Here is a 17,258-nt window from a genome sequence, read left to right on the forward strand (position 1 = left end):
TAATACGGTAATAAACCAGAGTGCGGCACACACAGGGTAACACGGTAATAAACCAGAGTGCGGCTCACACAGGGTAACACGGTAATAAACCAGAGTGCGGCACACACAGGGTAACACGGTAATAAACCAGAGTGCGGCACACACAGGGTAACACGGTAATAAACCAGAGTGCGGCACACACAGGGTAACACGGTAATAAACCAGAGTGCGGCACACACAGGGTAACACGGTAATAAACCAGAGTGCGGCACACACAGGGTAACACGGTAATAAACCAGAGTGCGGCACACACAGGGTAACACGGTAATAAACCAGAGTGCGGCTCACACAGGGTAACACGGTAATAAACCAGAGTGCGGCACACACAGGGTAACACGGTAATAAACCAGAGTGCGGCACACACAGGGTAAAACGGTAATAAACCAGAGTGCGGCTCACACAGGGTAACACGGTAATAAACCAGAGTGCAGGCACACACAGGGTAACACGGTAATAAACCAGAGTGCGGCACACACAGGGTAACACGGTAATAAACCAGAGTGCGGCACACACAGGGTAACACGGTAATAAACCAGAGTGCGGCACACACAGGGTAACACGGTAATAAACCAGAGTGCGGCACACACAGGGTAAAACGGTAATAAACCAGAGTGCGGCACACACAGGGTAACACGGTAATAAACCAGAGTGCGGCACACACAGGGTAAAACGGTAATAAACCAGAGTGCGGCTCACACAGGGTAACACGGTAATAAACCAGAGTGCAGCACACACAGGGTAACACGGTAATAAACCAGAGTGCGGCTCACACAGGGTAACACGGTAATAAACCAGAGTGCGGCTCACACAGGGTAACACGGTAATAAACCAGAGTGCGGCTCACACAGGGTAACACGGTAATAAACCAGAGTGCGGCACACACAGGGTAAAACGGTAATAAACCAGAGTCTGGCACACACAGGGTACAACGGTAATAAACCAGAGTTCGGCACACACAGGGTAACACGGTAATAAACAGAGTGCGGCACACACAGGGTAACACGGTAATAAACCAGAGTGCGGCACACACAGGGTAAAACGGTAATAAACCAGAGTCTGGCACACACAGGGTAAAACAGTAATAAACCAGAGTGCGGCACACACAGTGTAATATGGTAATAAACCAGAGTGCGGCACACACAGGGTAATACGGTAATAAACCAGAGTGCGGCACACACAGGGTAACACGGTAAAAAACAGAGTGCGGCACACACAGGGTAACACGGTAATAAACCAGAGTGTGGCACACACAGGGTAATACGGTAATAAACCAGAGTGCGGCACACACAGGGTAACACGGTAATAAACCAGAGTGCGGCACACACAGGGTAACACGGTAATAAACCAGAGTGCGGCACACACAGGGTAATACGGTAATAAACCAGAGTGCAGCACACACAGGGTAACACGGTAATAAACCAGAGTGCGGCACACACAGGGTAATAAGGTAATAAACCAGAGTGCGGCACACACAGGGTAACACGGTAATAAACCAGAGTGCGGCACACACAGGGTAATACGGTAATAAACCAGAGTGCGGCTCACACAGGGTAACACGGTAATAAACCAGAGTGCAGGCACACACAGGGTAACACGGTAATAAACCAGAGTGCGGCACACACAGGGTAACACGGTAATAAACCAGAGTACGACCACACAGGGTAACACGGTAATAAACCAGAGTGCGGCACACACAGGGTAACACGGTAATAAACCAGAGTGCGGCACACACAGGGTAACACGGTAATAAACCAGAGTGCTGCACACACAGGGTAACACGGTAATAAACCAGAGTGCGGCACACACAGGGTAACACGGTAATAAACCAGAGTGCGGCTCACACAGGGTAACACGGTAATAAACCAGAGTGCGGCACACACAGGGTAACACGGTAATAAACCAGAGTGCAGCACACACAGGGTAACACGGTAATAAACCAGAGTGCGGGACACAGGGTAACACGGTAATAAACCAGAGTGCGGCTCACACAGGGTAACACGGTAATAAACCAGAGTGCGGCACACACAGGGTAATACGGTAATAAACCAGAGTGCGGCACACACAGGGTAACACGGTAATAAACCAGAGTGCAGGCACACACAGTGTAATATGGTAATAAACCAGAGTGCGGCTCACACAGGGTAACACGGTAATAAACCAGAGTGCGGCTCACACAGGGTAACACGGTAATAAACCAGAGTGCGGCACACACAGGGTAACACGGTAATAAACCAGAGTGCGGCACACACAGGGTAACACGGTAATACACCTGACTGTGGCTCACACAGGGTAACACAGTAATAAACCAGAGTGCAGCACACACAGTTTAATATGGTAATAAACCAGAGTGCGGCACACACAGGGTAATACGGTAATAAACCAGAGTGCGGCACACACAGGGTAACACGGTAATAAACCAGAGTGCGGCTCACACAGGGTAACACGGTAATAAACCAGAGTGCGGCACACACAGGGTAATACGGTAATAAACCAGAGTGCGGCTCACACAGGGTAACACGGTAATAAACCACAGTCTGGCACACACAGGGTAAAACGGTAATAAACCAGAGTGCAGTACACACAGGGTAACACGGTAATAAACCAGAGTGCGGCTCACACAGGGTAACACGGTAATAAACCAGAGTGCGGCACACACAGGGTAACACGGTAATAAACCAGAGTGCGGCTCACACAGGGTAACACGGTAATAAACCAGAGTGCGGCTCACACAGGGTAATACGGTAATAAACCAGAGTGCGGCACACACAGGGTAACACGGTAATAAACCAGAGTGCAGCACACACAGTGTAATATGGTAATAAACCAGAGTGCGGCTCACACAGGGTAACACGGTAATAAACCAGAGTGCAGGCACACACAGGGTAACACGGTAATAAACCAGAGTGCAGCTCACACAGGGTAACACGGTAATAAACCAGAGTGCTGCACACACAGGGTAAAACGGTAATAAACCAGAGTGCGGCACACACAGGTAATACGGTAATAAACCAGAGTGCTGAACACACAGGGTAACACGGTAATAAACCAGAGTGCGGCACACACAGGGTAACACGGTAATAAACCAGAGTGCGGCTCACACAGGGTAACACGGTAATAAACCAGAGTGCGGCTCACGCAGGGTAACACGGTAATAAACCAGAGTGCGGCACACAACAGGTAACACGGTAATAAACCAGAGTGCGGCAAAACAGGGTAACACGGTAATAAACCAGAGAGCGGCACACACAGGGTAACACGGTAATAAACCAGAGTGCGGCACACACAGGGTAACACGGTAATAAACCAGAGTGCGGCACACACAGGGTAACACGGTAATAAACCAGAGTGCGGCACACACAGGGTAACACGGTAATAAACCAGAGTGCGGCACACACAGGGTAACACGGTAATAAACCAGAGTGCGGCACACACAGGGTAACACGGTAATAAACCAGAGTGCGGCACACACAGGGTAACACGGTAATAAACCAGAGTGCGGCACACACAGGGTAACACGGTAATAAACCAGAGTGCGGCACACACAGGGTAACACGGTAATAAACCAGAGTGCGGCACACACAGGGTAACACGGTAATAAACCAGAGTGCGGCACACACAGGGTAACACGGTAATAAACCAGAGTGCGGCACACACAGGGTAACACGGTAATAAACCAGAGTGCGGCACACACAGGGTAACACGGTAATAAACCAGAGTGCGGCACACACAGGGTAACACGGTAATAAACCAGAGTGCGGCACACACAGGGTAACACGGTAATAAACCAGAGTGCGGCACACACAGGGTAACACGGTAATAAACCAGAGTGCGGCACACACAGGGTAACACGGTAATAAACCAGAGTGCGGCACACACAGGGTAACACGGTAATAAACCAGAGTGCGGCACACACAGGGTAACACGGTAATAAACCAGAGTGCGGCACACACAGGGTAACACGGTAATAAACCAGAGTGCGGCACACACAGGGTAACACGGTAATAAACCAGAGTGCGGCACACACAGGGTAACACGGTAATAAACCAGAGTGCGGCACACACAGGGTAACACGGTAATAAACCAGAGTGCGGCACACACAGGGTAACACGGTAATAAACCAGAGTGCGGCACACACAGGGTAACACGGTAATAAACCAGAGTGCGGCACACACAGGGTAACACGGTAATAAACCAGAGTGCGGCACACACAGGGTAACACGGTAATAAACCAGAGTGCGGCACACACAGGGTAACACGGTAATAAACCAGAGTGCGGCACACACAGGGTAACACGGTAATAAACCAGAGTGCGGCACACACAGGGTAACACGGTAATAAACCAGAGTGCGGCACACACAGGGTAACACGGTAATAAACCAGAGTGCGGCACACACAGGGTAACACGGTAATAAACCAGAGTGCGGCACACACAGGGTAACACGGTAATAAACCAGAGTGCGGCACACACAGGGTAACACGGTAATAAACCAGAGTGCGGCACACACAGGGTAACACGGTAATAAACCAGAGTGCGGCACACACAGGGTAACACGGTAATAAACCAGAGTGCGGCACACACAGGGTAACACGGTAATAAACCAGAGTGCGGCACACACAGGGTAACACGGTAATAAACCAGAGTGCGGCACACACAGGGTAATACGGTAATAAACCAGAGTGCGGCACACACAGGGTAACACGGTAATAAACCAGAGTGCGGCACACACAGGGTAACACGGTAATAAACCAGAGTGCGGCACACACAGGGTAACACGGTAATAAACCAGAGTGCGGCACACACAGGGTAACACGGTAATAAACCAGAGTGCGGCACACACAGGGTAACACGGTAATAAACCAGAGTGCGGCACACACAGGGTAACACGGTAATAAACCAGAGTGCGGCACACACAGGGTAACACGGTAATAAACCAGAGTGCGGCACACACAGGGTAACACGGTAATAAACCAGAGTGCGGCACACACAGGGTAACACGGTAATAAACCAGAGTGCGGCACACACAGGGTAACACGGTAATAAACCAGAGTGCGGCACACACAGGGTAACACGGTAATAAACCAGAGTGCGGCACACACAGGGTAACACGGTAATAAACCAGAGTGCGGCACACACAGGGTAACACGGTAATAAACCAGAGTGCGGCACACACAGGGTAACACGGTAATAAACCAGAGTGCGGCACACACAGGGTAACACGGTAATAAACCAGAGTGCGGCACACACAGGGTAACACGGTAATAAACCAGAGTGCGGCACACACAGGGTAACACGGTAATAAACCAGAGTGCGGCACACACAGGGTAACACGGTAATAAACCAGAGTGCGGCACACACAGGGTAACACGGTAATAAACCAGAGTGCGGCACACACAGGGTAACACGGTAATAAACCAGAGTGCGGCACACACAGGGTAACACGGTAATAAACCAGAGTGCGGCACACACAGGGTAACACGGTAATAAACCAGAGTGCGGCACACACAGGGTAACACGGTAATAAACCAGAGTGCGGCACACACAGGGTAACACGGTAATAAACCAGAGTGCGGCACACACAGGGTAACACGGTAATAAACCAGAGTGCGGCACACACAGGGTAACACGGTAATAAACCAGAGTGCGGCACACACAGGGTAACACGGTAATAAACCAGAGTGCGGCACACACAGGGTAACACGGTAATAAACCAGAGTGCGGCACACACAGGGTAACACGGTAATAAACCAGAGTGCGGCACACACAGGGTAACACGGTAATAAACCAGAGTGCGGCACACACAGGGTAACACGGTAATAAACCAGAGTGCGGCACACACAGGGTAACACGGTAATAAACCAGAGTGCGGCACACACAGGGTAACACGGTAATAAACCAGAGTGCGGCACACACAGGGTAACACGGTAATAAACCAGAGTGCGGCACACACAGGGTAACACGGTAATAAACCAGAGTGCGGCACACACAGGGTAACACGGTAATAAACCAGAGTGCGGCACACACAGGGTAACACGGTAATAAACCAGAGTGCGGCACACACAGGGTAACACGGTAATAAACCAGAGTGCGGCACACACAGGGTAACACGGTAATAAACCAGAGTGCGGCACACACAGGGTAACACGGTAATAAACCAGAGTGCGGCACACACAGGGTAACACGGTAATAAACCAGAGTGCGGCACACACAGGGTAACACGGTAATAAACCAGAGTGCGGCACACACAGGGTAACACGGTAATAAACCAGAGTGCGGCACACACAGGGTAACACGGTAATAAACCAGAGTGCGGCACACACAGGGTAACACGGTAATAAACCAGAGTGCGGCACACACAGGGTAACACGGTAATAAACCAGAGTGCGGCACACACAGGGTAACACGGTAATAAACCAGAGTGCGGCACACACAGGGTAACACGGTAATAAACCAGAGTGCGGCACACACAGGGTAACACGGTAATAAACCAGAGTGCGGCACACACAGGGTAACACGGTAATAAACCAGAGTGCGGCACACACAGGGTAACACGGTAATAAACCAGAGTGCGGCACACACAGGGTAACACGGTAATAAACCAGAGTGCGGCACACACAGGGTAACACGGTAATAAACCAGAGTGCGGCACACACAGGGTAACACGGTAATAAACCAGAGTGCGGCACACACAGGGTAACACGGTAATAAACCAGAGTGCGGCACACACAGGGTAACACGGTAATAAACCAGAGTGCGGCACACACAGGGTAACACGGTAATAAACCAGAGTGCGGCACACACAGGGTAACACGGTAATAAACCAGAGTGCGGCACACACAGGGTAACACGGTAATAAACCAGAGTGCGGCACACACAGGGTAACACGGTAATAAACCAGAGTGCGGCACACACAGGGTAACACGGTAATAAACCAGAGTGCGGCACACACAGGGTAACACGGTAATAAACCAGAGTGCGGCACACACAGGGTAACACGGTAATAAACCAGAGTGCGGCACACACAGGGTAACACGGTAATAAACCAGAGTGCGGCACACACAGGGTAACACGGTAATAAACCAGAGTGCGGCACACACAGGGTAACACGGTAATAAACCAGAGTGCGGCACACACAGGGTAACACGGTAATAAACCAGAGTGCGGCACACACAGGGTAACACGGTAATAAACCAGAGTGCGGCACACACAGGGTAACACGGTAATAAACCAGAGTGCGGCACACACAGGGTAACACGGTAATAAACCAGAGTGCGGCACACACAGGGTAACACGGTAATAAACCAGAGTGCGGCACACACAGGGTAACACGGTAATAAACCAGAGTGCGGCACACACAGGGTAACACGGTAATAAACCAGAGTGCGGCACACACAGGGTAACACGGTAATAAACCAGAGTGCGGCACACACAGGGTAACACGGTAATAAACCAGAGTGCGGCACACACAGGGTAACACGGTAATAAACCAGAGTGCGGCACACACAGGGTAACACGGTAATAAACCAGAGTGCGGCACACACAGGGTAACACGGTAATAAACCAGAGTGCGGCACACACAGGGTAACACGGTAATAAACCAGAGTGCGGCACACACAGGGTAACACGGTAATAAACCAGAGTGCGGCACACACAGGGTAACACGGTAATAAACCAGAGTGCGGCACACACAGGGTAACACGGTAATAAACCAGAGTGCGGCACACACAGGGTAACACGGTAATAAACCAGAGTGCGGCACACACAGGGTAACACGGTAATAAACCAGAGTGCGGCACACACAGGGTAACACGGTAATAAACCAGAGTGCGGCACACACAGGGTAACACGGTAATAAACCAGAGTGCGGCACACACAGGGTAACACGGTAATAAACCAGAGTGCGGCACACACAGGGTAACACGGTAATAAACCAGAGTGCGGCACACACAGGGTAACACGGTAATAAACCAGAGTGCGGCACACACAGGGTAACACGGTAATAAACCAGAGTGCGGCACACACAGGGTAACACGGTAATAAACCAGAGTGCGGCACACACAGGGTAACACGGTAATAAACCAGAGTGCGGCACACACAGGGTAACACGGTAATAAACCAGAGTGCGGCACACACAGGGTAACACGGTAATAAACCAGAGTGCGGCACACACAGGGTAACACGGTAATAAACCAGAGTGCGGCACACACAGGGTAACACGGTAATAAACCAGAGTGCGGCACACACAGGGTAACACGGTAATAAACCAGAGTGCGGCACACACAGGGTAACACGGTAATAAACCAGAGTGCGGCACACACAGGGTAACACGGTAATAAACCAGAGTGCGGCACACACAGGGTAACACGGTAATAAACCAGAGTGCGGCACACACAGGGTAACACGGTAATAAACCAGAGTGCGGCACACACAGGGTAACACGGTAATAAACCAGAGTGCGGCACACACAGGGTAACACGGTAATAAACCAGAGTGCGGCACACACAGGGTAACACGGTAATAAACCAGAGTGCGGCACACACAGGGTAACACGGTAATAAACCAGAGTGCGGCACACACAGGGTAACACGGTAATAAACCAGAGTGCGGCACACACAGGGTAACACGGTAATAAACCAGAGTGCGGCACACACAGGGTAACACGGTAATAAACCAGAGTGCGGCACACACAGGGTAACACGGTAATAAACCAGAGTGCGGCACACACAGGGTAACACGGTAATAAACCAGAGTGCGGCACACACAGGGTAACACGGTAATAAACCAGAGTGCGGCACACACAGGGTAACACGGTAATAAACCAGAGTGCGGCACACACAGGGTAACACGGTAATAAACCAGAGTGCGGCACACACAGGGTAACACGGTAATAAACCAGAGTGCGGCACACACAGGGTAACACGGTAATAAACCAGAGTGCGGCACACACAGGGTAACACGGTAATAAACCAGAGTGCGGCACACACAGGGTAACACGGTAATAAACCAGAGTGCGGCACACACAGGGTAACACGGTAATAAACCAGAGTGCGGCACACACAGGGTAACACGGTAATAAACCAGAGTGCGGCACACACAGGGTAACACGGTAATAAACCAGAGTGCGGCACACACAGGGTAACACGGTAATAAACCAGAGTGCGGCACACACAGGGTAACACGGTAATAAACCAGAGTGCGGCACACACAGGGTAACACGGTAATAAACCAGAGTGCGGCACACACAGGGTAACACGGTAATAAACCAGAGTGCGGCACACACAGGGTAACACGGTAATAAACCAGAGTGCGGCACACACAGGGTAACACGGTAATAAACCAGAGTGCGGCACACACAGGGTAACACGGTAATAAACCAGAGTGCGGCACACACAGGGTAACACGGTAATAAACCAGAGTGCGGCACACACAGGGTAACACGGTAATAAACCAGAGTGCGGCACACACAGGGTAACACGGTAATAAACCAGAGTGCGGCACACACAGGGTAACACGGTAATAAACCAGAGTGCGGCACACACAGGGTAACACGGTAATAAACCAGAGTGCGGCACACACAGGGTAACACGGTAATAAACCAGAGTGCGGCACACACAGGGTAACACGGTAATAAACCAGAGTGCGGCACACACAGGGTAACACGGTAATAAACCAGAGTGCGGCACACACAGGGTAACACGGTAATAAACCAGAGTGCGGCACACACAGGGTAACACGGTAATAAACCAGAGTGCGGCACACACAGGGTAACACGGTAATAAACCAGAGTGCGGCACACACAGGGTAACACGGTAATAAACCAGAGTGCGGCACACACAGGGTAACACGGTAATAAACCAGAGTGCGGCACACACAGGGTAACACGGTAATAAACCAGAGTGCGGCACACACAGGGTAACACGGTAATAAACCAGAGTGCGGCACACACAGGGTAACACGGTAATAAACCAGAGTGCGGCACACACAGGGTAACACGGTAATAAACCAGAGTGCGGCACACACAGGGTAACACGGTAATAAACCAGAGTGCGGCACACACAGGGTAACACGGTAATAAACCAGAGTGCGGCACACACAGGGTAACACGGTAATAAACCAGAGTGCGGCACACACAGGGTAACACGGTAATAAACCAGAGTGCGGCACACACAGGGTAACACGGTAATAAACCAGAGTGCGGCACACACAGGGTAACACGGTAATAAACCAGAGTGCGGCACACACAGGGTAACACGGTAATAAACCAGAGTGCGGCACACACAGGGTAACACGGTAATAAACCAGAGTGCGGCACACACAGGGTAACACGGTAATAAACCAGAGTGCGGCACACACAGGGTAACACGGTAATAAACCAGAGTGCGGCACACACAGGGTAACACGGTAATAAACCAGAGTGCGGCACACACAGGGTAACACGGTAATAAACCAGAGTGCGGCACACACAGGGTAACACGGTAATAAACCAGAGTGCGGCACACACAGGGTAACACGGTAATAAACCAGAGTGCGGCACACACAGGGTAACACGGTAATAAACCAGAGTGCGGCACACACAGGGTAACACGGTAATAAACCAGAGTACGACCACACAGGGTAACACGGTAATAAACCAGAGTGCGGCACACACAGGTTAACACGGTAATAAACCAGAGTGCGGCACACACAGTAACACGGTAATAAACCAGAGTGCGGCACACACAGGGTAACACGGTAATAAACCAGAGTGCGGCACACACAGGGTAACACGGTAATAAACCAGAGTGCGGCACACACAGGGTAACACGGTAATAAACCAGAGTGCGGCACACACAGGGTAACACGGTAATAAACCAGAGTGCGGCACACACAGGGTAACACGGTAATAAACCAGAGTGCGGCACACACAGGGTAACACGGTAATAAACCAGAGTGCGGCACACACAGGGTAACACGGTAATAAACCAGAGTGCGGCACACACAGGGTAACACGGTAATAAACCAGAGTGCGGCACACACAGGGTAACACGGTAATAAACCAGAGTGCGGCACACACAGGGTAACACGGTAATAAACCAGAGTGCGGCACACACAGGGTAACACGGTAATAAACCAGAGTGCGGCACACACAGGGTAACACGGTAATAAACCAGAGTGCGGCACACACAGGGTAACACGGTAATAAACCAGAGTGCGGCACACACAGGGTAACACGGTAATAAACCAGAGTGCGGCACACACAGGGTAACACGGTAATAAACCAGAGTGCGGCACACACAGGGTAACACGGTAATAAACCAGAGTGCGGCACACACAGGGTAACACGGTAATAAACCAGAGTGCGGCACACACAGGGTAACACGGTAATAAACCAGAGTGCGGCACACACAGGGTAACACGGTAATAAACCAGAGTGCGGCACACACAGGGTAACACGGTAATAAACCAGAGTGCGGCACACACAGGGTAACACGGTAATAAACCAGAGTGCGGCACACACAGGGTAACACGGTAATAAACCAGAGTGCGGCACACACAGGGTAACACGGTAATAAACCAGAGTGCGGCACACACAGGGTAACACGGTAATAAACCAGAGTGCGGCACACACAGGGTAACACGGTAATAAACCAGAGTGCGGCACACACAGGGTAACACGGTAATAAACCAGAGTGCGGCACACACAGGGTAACACGGTAATAAACCAGAGTGCGGCACACACAGGGTAACACGGTAATAAACCAGAGTGCGGCACACACAGGGTAACACGGTAATAAACCAGAGTGCGGCACACACAGGGTAACACGGTAATAAACCAGAGTGCGGCACACACAGGGTAACACGGTAATAAACCAGAGTGCGGCACACACAGGGTAACACGGTAATAAACCAGAGTGCGGCACACACAGGGTAACACGGTAATAAACCAGAGTGCGGCACACACAGGGTAACACGGTAATAAACCAGAGTGCGGCACACACAGGGTAACACGGTAATAAACCAGAGTGCGGCACACACAGGGTAACACGGTAATAAACCAGAGTGCGGCACACACAGGGTAACACGGTAATAAACCAGAGTGCGGCACACACAGGGTAACACGGTAATAAACCAGAGTGCGGCACACACAGGGTAACACGGTAATAAACCAGAGTGCGGCACACACAGGGTAACACGGTAATAAACCAGAGTGCGGCACACACAGGGTAACACGGTAATAAACCAGAGTGCGGCACACACAGGGTAACACGGTAATAAACCAGAGTGCGGCACACACAGGGTAACACGGTAATAAACCAGAGTGCGGCACACACAGGGTAACACGGTAATAAACCAGAGTGCGGCACACACAGGGTAACACGGTAATAAACCAGAGTGCGGCACACACAGGGTAACACGGTAATAAACCAGAGTGCGGCACACACAGGGTAACACGGTAATAAACCAGAGTGCGGCACACACAGGGTAACACGGTAATAAACCAGAGTGCGGCACACACAGGGTAACACGGTAATAAACCAGAGTGCGGCACACACAGGGTAACACGGTAATAAACCAGAGTGCGGCACACACAGGGTAACACGGTAATAAACCAGAGTGCGGCACACACAGGGTAACACGGTAATAAACCAGAGTGCGGCACACACAGGGTAACACGGTAATAAACCAGAGTGCGGCACACACAGGGTAACACGGTAATAAACCAGAGTGCGGCACACACAGGGTAACACGGTAATAAACCAGAGTGCGGCACACACAGGGTAACACGGTAATAAACCAGAGTGCGGCACACACAGGGTAACACGGTAATAAACCAGAGTGCGGCACACACAGGGTAACACGGTAATAAACCAGAGTGCGGCACACACAGGGTAACACGGTAATAAACCAGAGTGCGGCACACACAGGGTAACACGGTAATAAACCAGAGTGCGGCACACACAGGGTAACACGGTAATAAACCAGAGTGCGGCACACACAGGGTAACACGGTAATAAACCAGAGTGCGGCACACACAGGGTAACACGGTAATAAACCAGAGTGCGGCACACACAGGGTAACACGGTAATAAACCAGAGTGCGGCACACACAGGGTAACACGGTAATAAACCAGAGTGCGGCACACACAGGGTAACACGGTAATAAACCAGAGTGCGGCACACACAGGGTAACACGGTAATAAACCAGAGTGCGGCACACACAGGGTAACACGGTAATAAACCAGAGTGCGGCACACACAGGGTAACACGGTAATAAACCAGAGTGCGGCACACACAGGGTAACACGGTAATAAACCAGAGTGCGGCACACACAGGGTAACACGGTAATAAACCAGAGTGCGGCACACACAGGGTAACACGGTAATAAACCAGAGTGCGGCACACACAGGGTAACACGGTAATAAACCAGAGTGCGGCACACACAGGGTAACACGGTAATAAACCAGAGTGCGGCACACACAGGGTAACACGGTAATAAACCAGAGTGCGGCACACACAGGGTAACACGGTAATAAACCAGAGTGCGGCACACACAGGGTAACACGGTAATAAACCAGAGTGCGGCACACACAGGGTAACACGGTAATAAACCAGAGTGCGGCACACACAGGGTAACACGGTAATAAACCAGAGTGCGGCACACACAGGGTAACACGGTAATAAACCAGAGTGCGGCACACACAGGGTAACACGGTAATAAACCAGAGTGCGGCACACACAGGGTAACACGGTAATAAACCAGAGTGCGGCACACACAGGGTAACACGGTAATAAACCAGAGTGCGGCACACACAGGGTAACACGGTAATAAACCAGAGTGCGGCACACACAGGGTAACACGGTAATAAACCAGAGTGCGGCACACACAGGGTAACACGGTAATAAACCAGAGTGCGGCACACACAGGGTAACACGGTAATAAACCAGAGTGCGGCACACACAGGGTAACACGGTAATAAACCAGAGTGCGGCACACACAGGGTAACACGGTAATAAACCAGAGTGCGGCACACACAGGGTAACACGGTAATAAACCAGAGTGCGGCACACACAGGGTAACACGGTAATAAACCAGAGTGCGGCACACACAGGGTAACACGGTAATAAACCAGAGTGCGGCACACACAGGGTAACACGGTAATAAACCAGAGTGCGGCACACACAGGGTAACACGGTAATAAACCAGAGTGCGGCACACACAGGGTAACACGGTAATAAACCAGAGTGCGGCACACACAGGGTAACACGGTAATAAACCAGAGTGCGGCACACACAGGGTAACACGGTAATAAACCAGAGTGCGGCACACACAGGGTAACACGGTAATAAACCAGAGTGCGGCACACACAGGGTAACACGGTAATAAACCAGAGTGCGGCACACACAGGGTAACACGGTAATAAACCAGAGTGCGGCACACACAGGGTAACACGGTAATAAACCAGAGTGCGGCACACACAGGGTAACACGGTAATAAACCAGAGTGCGGCACACACAGGGTAACACGGTAATAAACCAGAGTGCGGCACACACAGGGTAACACGGTAATAAACCAGAGTGCGGCACACACAGGGTAACACGGTAATAAACCAGAGTGCGGCACACACAGGGTAACACGGTAATAAACCAGAGTGCGGCACACACAGGGTAACACGGTAATAAACCAGAGTGCGGCACACACAGGGTAACACGGTAATAAACCAGAGTGCGGCACACACAGGGTAACACGGTAATAAACCAGAGTGCGGCACACACAGGGTAACACGGTAATAAACCAGAGTGCGGCACACACAGGGTAACACGGTAATAAACCAGAGTGCGGCACACACAGGGTAACACGGTAATAAACCAGAGTGCGGCACACACAGGGTAACACGGTAATAAACCAGAGTGCGGCACACACAGGGTAACACGGTAATAAACCAGAGTGCGGCACACACAGGGTAACACGGTAATAAACCAGAGTGCGGCACACACAGGGTAACACGGTAATAAACCAGAGTGCGGCACACACAGGGTAACACGGTAATAAACCAGAGTGCGGCACACACAGGGTAACACGGTAATAAACCAGAGTGCGGCACACACAGGGTAACACGGTAATAAACCAGAGTGCGGCACACACAGGGTAACACGGTAATAAACCAGAGTGCGGCACACACAGGGTAACACGGTAATAAACCAGAGTGCGGCACACACAGGGTAACACGGTAATAAACCAGAGTGCGGCACACACAGGGTAACACGGTAATAAACCAGAGTGCGGCACACACAGGGTAACACGGTAATAAACCAGAGTGCGGCACACACAGGGTAACACGGTAATAAACCAGAGTGCGGCACACACAGGGTAACACGGTAATAAACCAGAGTGCGGCACACACAGGGTAACACGGTAATAAACCAGAGTGCGGCACACACAGGGTAACACGGTAATAAACCAGAGTGCGGCACACACAGGGTAACACGGTAATAAACCAGAGTGCGGCACACACAGGGTAACACGGTAATAAACCAGAGTGCGGCACACACAGGGTAACACGGTAATAAACCAGAGTGCGGCACACACAGGGTAACACGGTAATAAACCAGAGTGCGGCACACACAGGGTAACACGGTAATAAACCAGAGTGCGGCACACACAGGGTAACACGGTAATAAACCAGAGTGCGGCACACACAGGGTAACACGGTAATAAACCAGAGTGCGGCACACACAGGGTAACACGGTAATAAACCAGAGTGCGGCACACACAGGGTAACACGGTAATAAACCAGAGTGCGGCACACACAGGGTAACACGGTAATAAACCAGAGTGCGGCACACACAGGGTAACACGGTAATAAACCAGAGTGCGGCACACACAGGGTAACACGGTAATAAACCAGAGTGCGGCACACACAGGGTAACACGGTAATAAACCAGAGTGCGGCACACACAGGGTAACACGGTAATAAACCAGAGTGCGGCACACACAGGGTAACACGGTAATAAACCAGAGTGCGGCACACACAGGGTAACACGGTAATAAACCAGAGTGCGGCACACACAGGGTAACACGGTAATAAACCAGAGTGCGGCACACACAGGGTAACACGGTAATAAACCAGAGTGCGGCACACACAGGGTAACACGGTAATAAACCAGAGTGCGGCACACACAGGGTAACACGGTAATAAACCAGAGTGCGGCACACACAGGGTAACACGGTAATAAACCAGAGTGCGGCACACACAGGGTAACACGGTAATAAACCAGAGTGCGGCACACACAGGGTAACACGGTAATAAACCAGAGTGCGGCACACACAGGGTAACACGGTAATAAACCAGAGTGCGGCACACACAGGGTAACACGGTAATAAACCAGAGTGCGGCACACACAGGGTAACACGGTAATAAACCAGAGTGCGGCACACACAGGGTAACACGGTAATAAACCAGAGTGCGGCACACACAGGGTAACACGGTAATAAACCAGAGTGCGGCACACACAGGGTAACACGGTAATAAACCAGAGTGCGGCACACACAGGGTAACACGGTAATAAACCAGAGTGCGGCACACACAGGGTAACACGGTAATAAACCAGAGTGCGGCACACACAGGGTAACACGGTAATAAACCAGAGTGCGGCACACACAGGGTAACACGGTAATAAACCAGAGTGCGGCACACACAGGGTAACACGGTAATAAACCAGAGTGCGGCACACACAGGGTAACACGGTAATAAACCAGAGTGCGGCACACACAGGGTAACACGGTAATAAACCAGAGTGCGGCACACACAGGGTAACACGGTAATAAACCAGAGTGCGGCACACACAGGGTAACACGGTAATAAACCAGAGTGCGGCACACACAGGGTAACACGGTAATAAACCAGAGTGCGGCACACACAGGGTAACACGGTAATAAACCAGAGTGCGGCACACACAGGGTAACACGGTAATAAACCAGAGTGCGGCACACACAGGGTAACACGGTAATAAACCAGAGTGCGGCACACACAGGGTAACACGGTAATAAACCAGAGTGCGGCACACACAGGGTAACACGGTAATAAACCAGAGTGCGGCACACACAGGGTAACACGGTAATAAACCAGAGTGCGGCACACACAGGGTAACACGGTAATAAACCAGAGTGCGGCACACACAGGGTAACACGGTAATAAACCAGAGTGCGGCACACACAGGGTAACACGGTAATAAACCAGAGT

The sequence above is a fragment of the Carcharodon carcharias genome, assembly GCF_017639515.1.
Source record: "Carcharodon carcharias isolate sCarCar2 chromosome 37 unlocalized genomic scaffold, sCarCar2.pri SUPER_37_unloc_6, whole genome shotgun sequence".
Taxonomy (NCBI): domain Eukaryota; kingdom Metazoa; phylum Chordata; class Chondrichthyes; order Lamniformes; family Lamnidae; genus Carcharodon; species Carcharodon carcharias.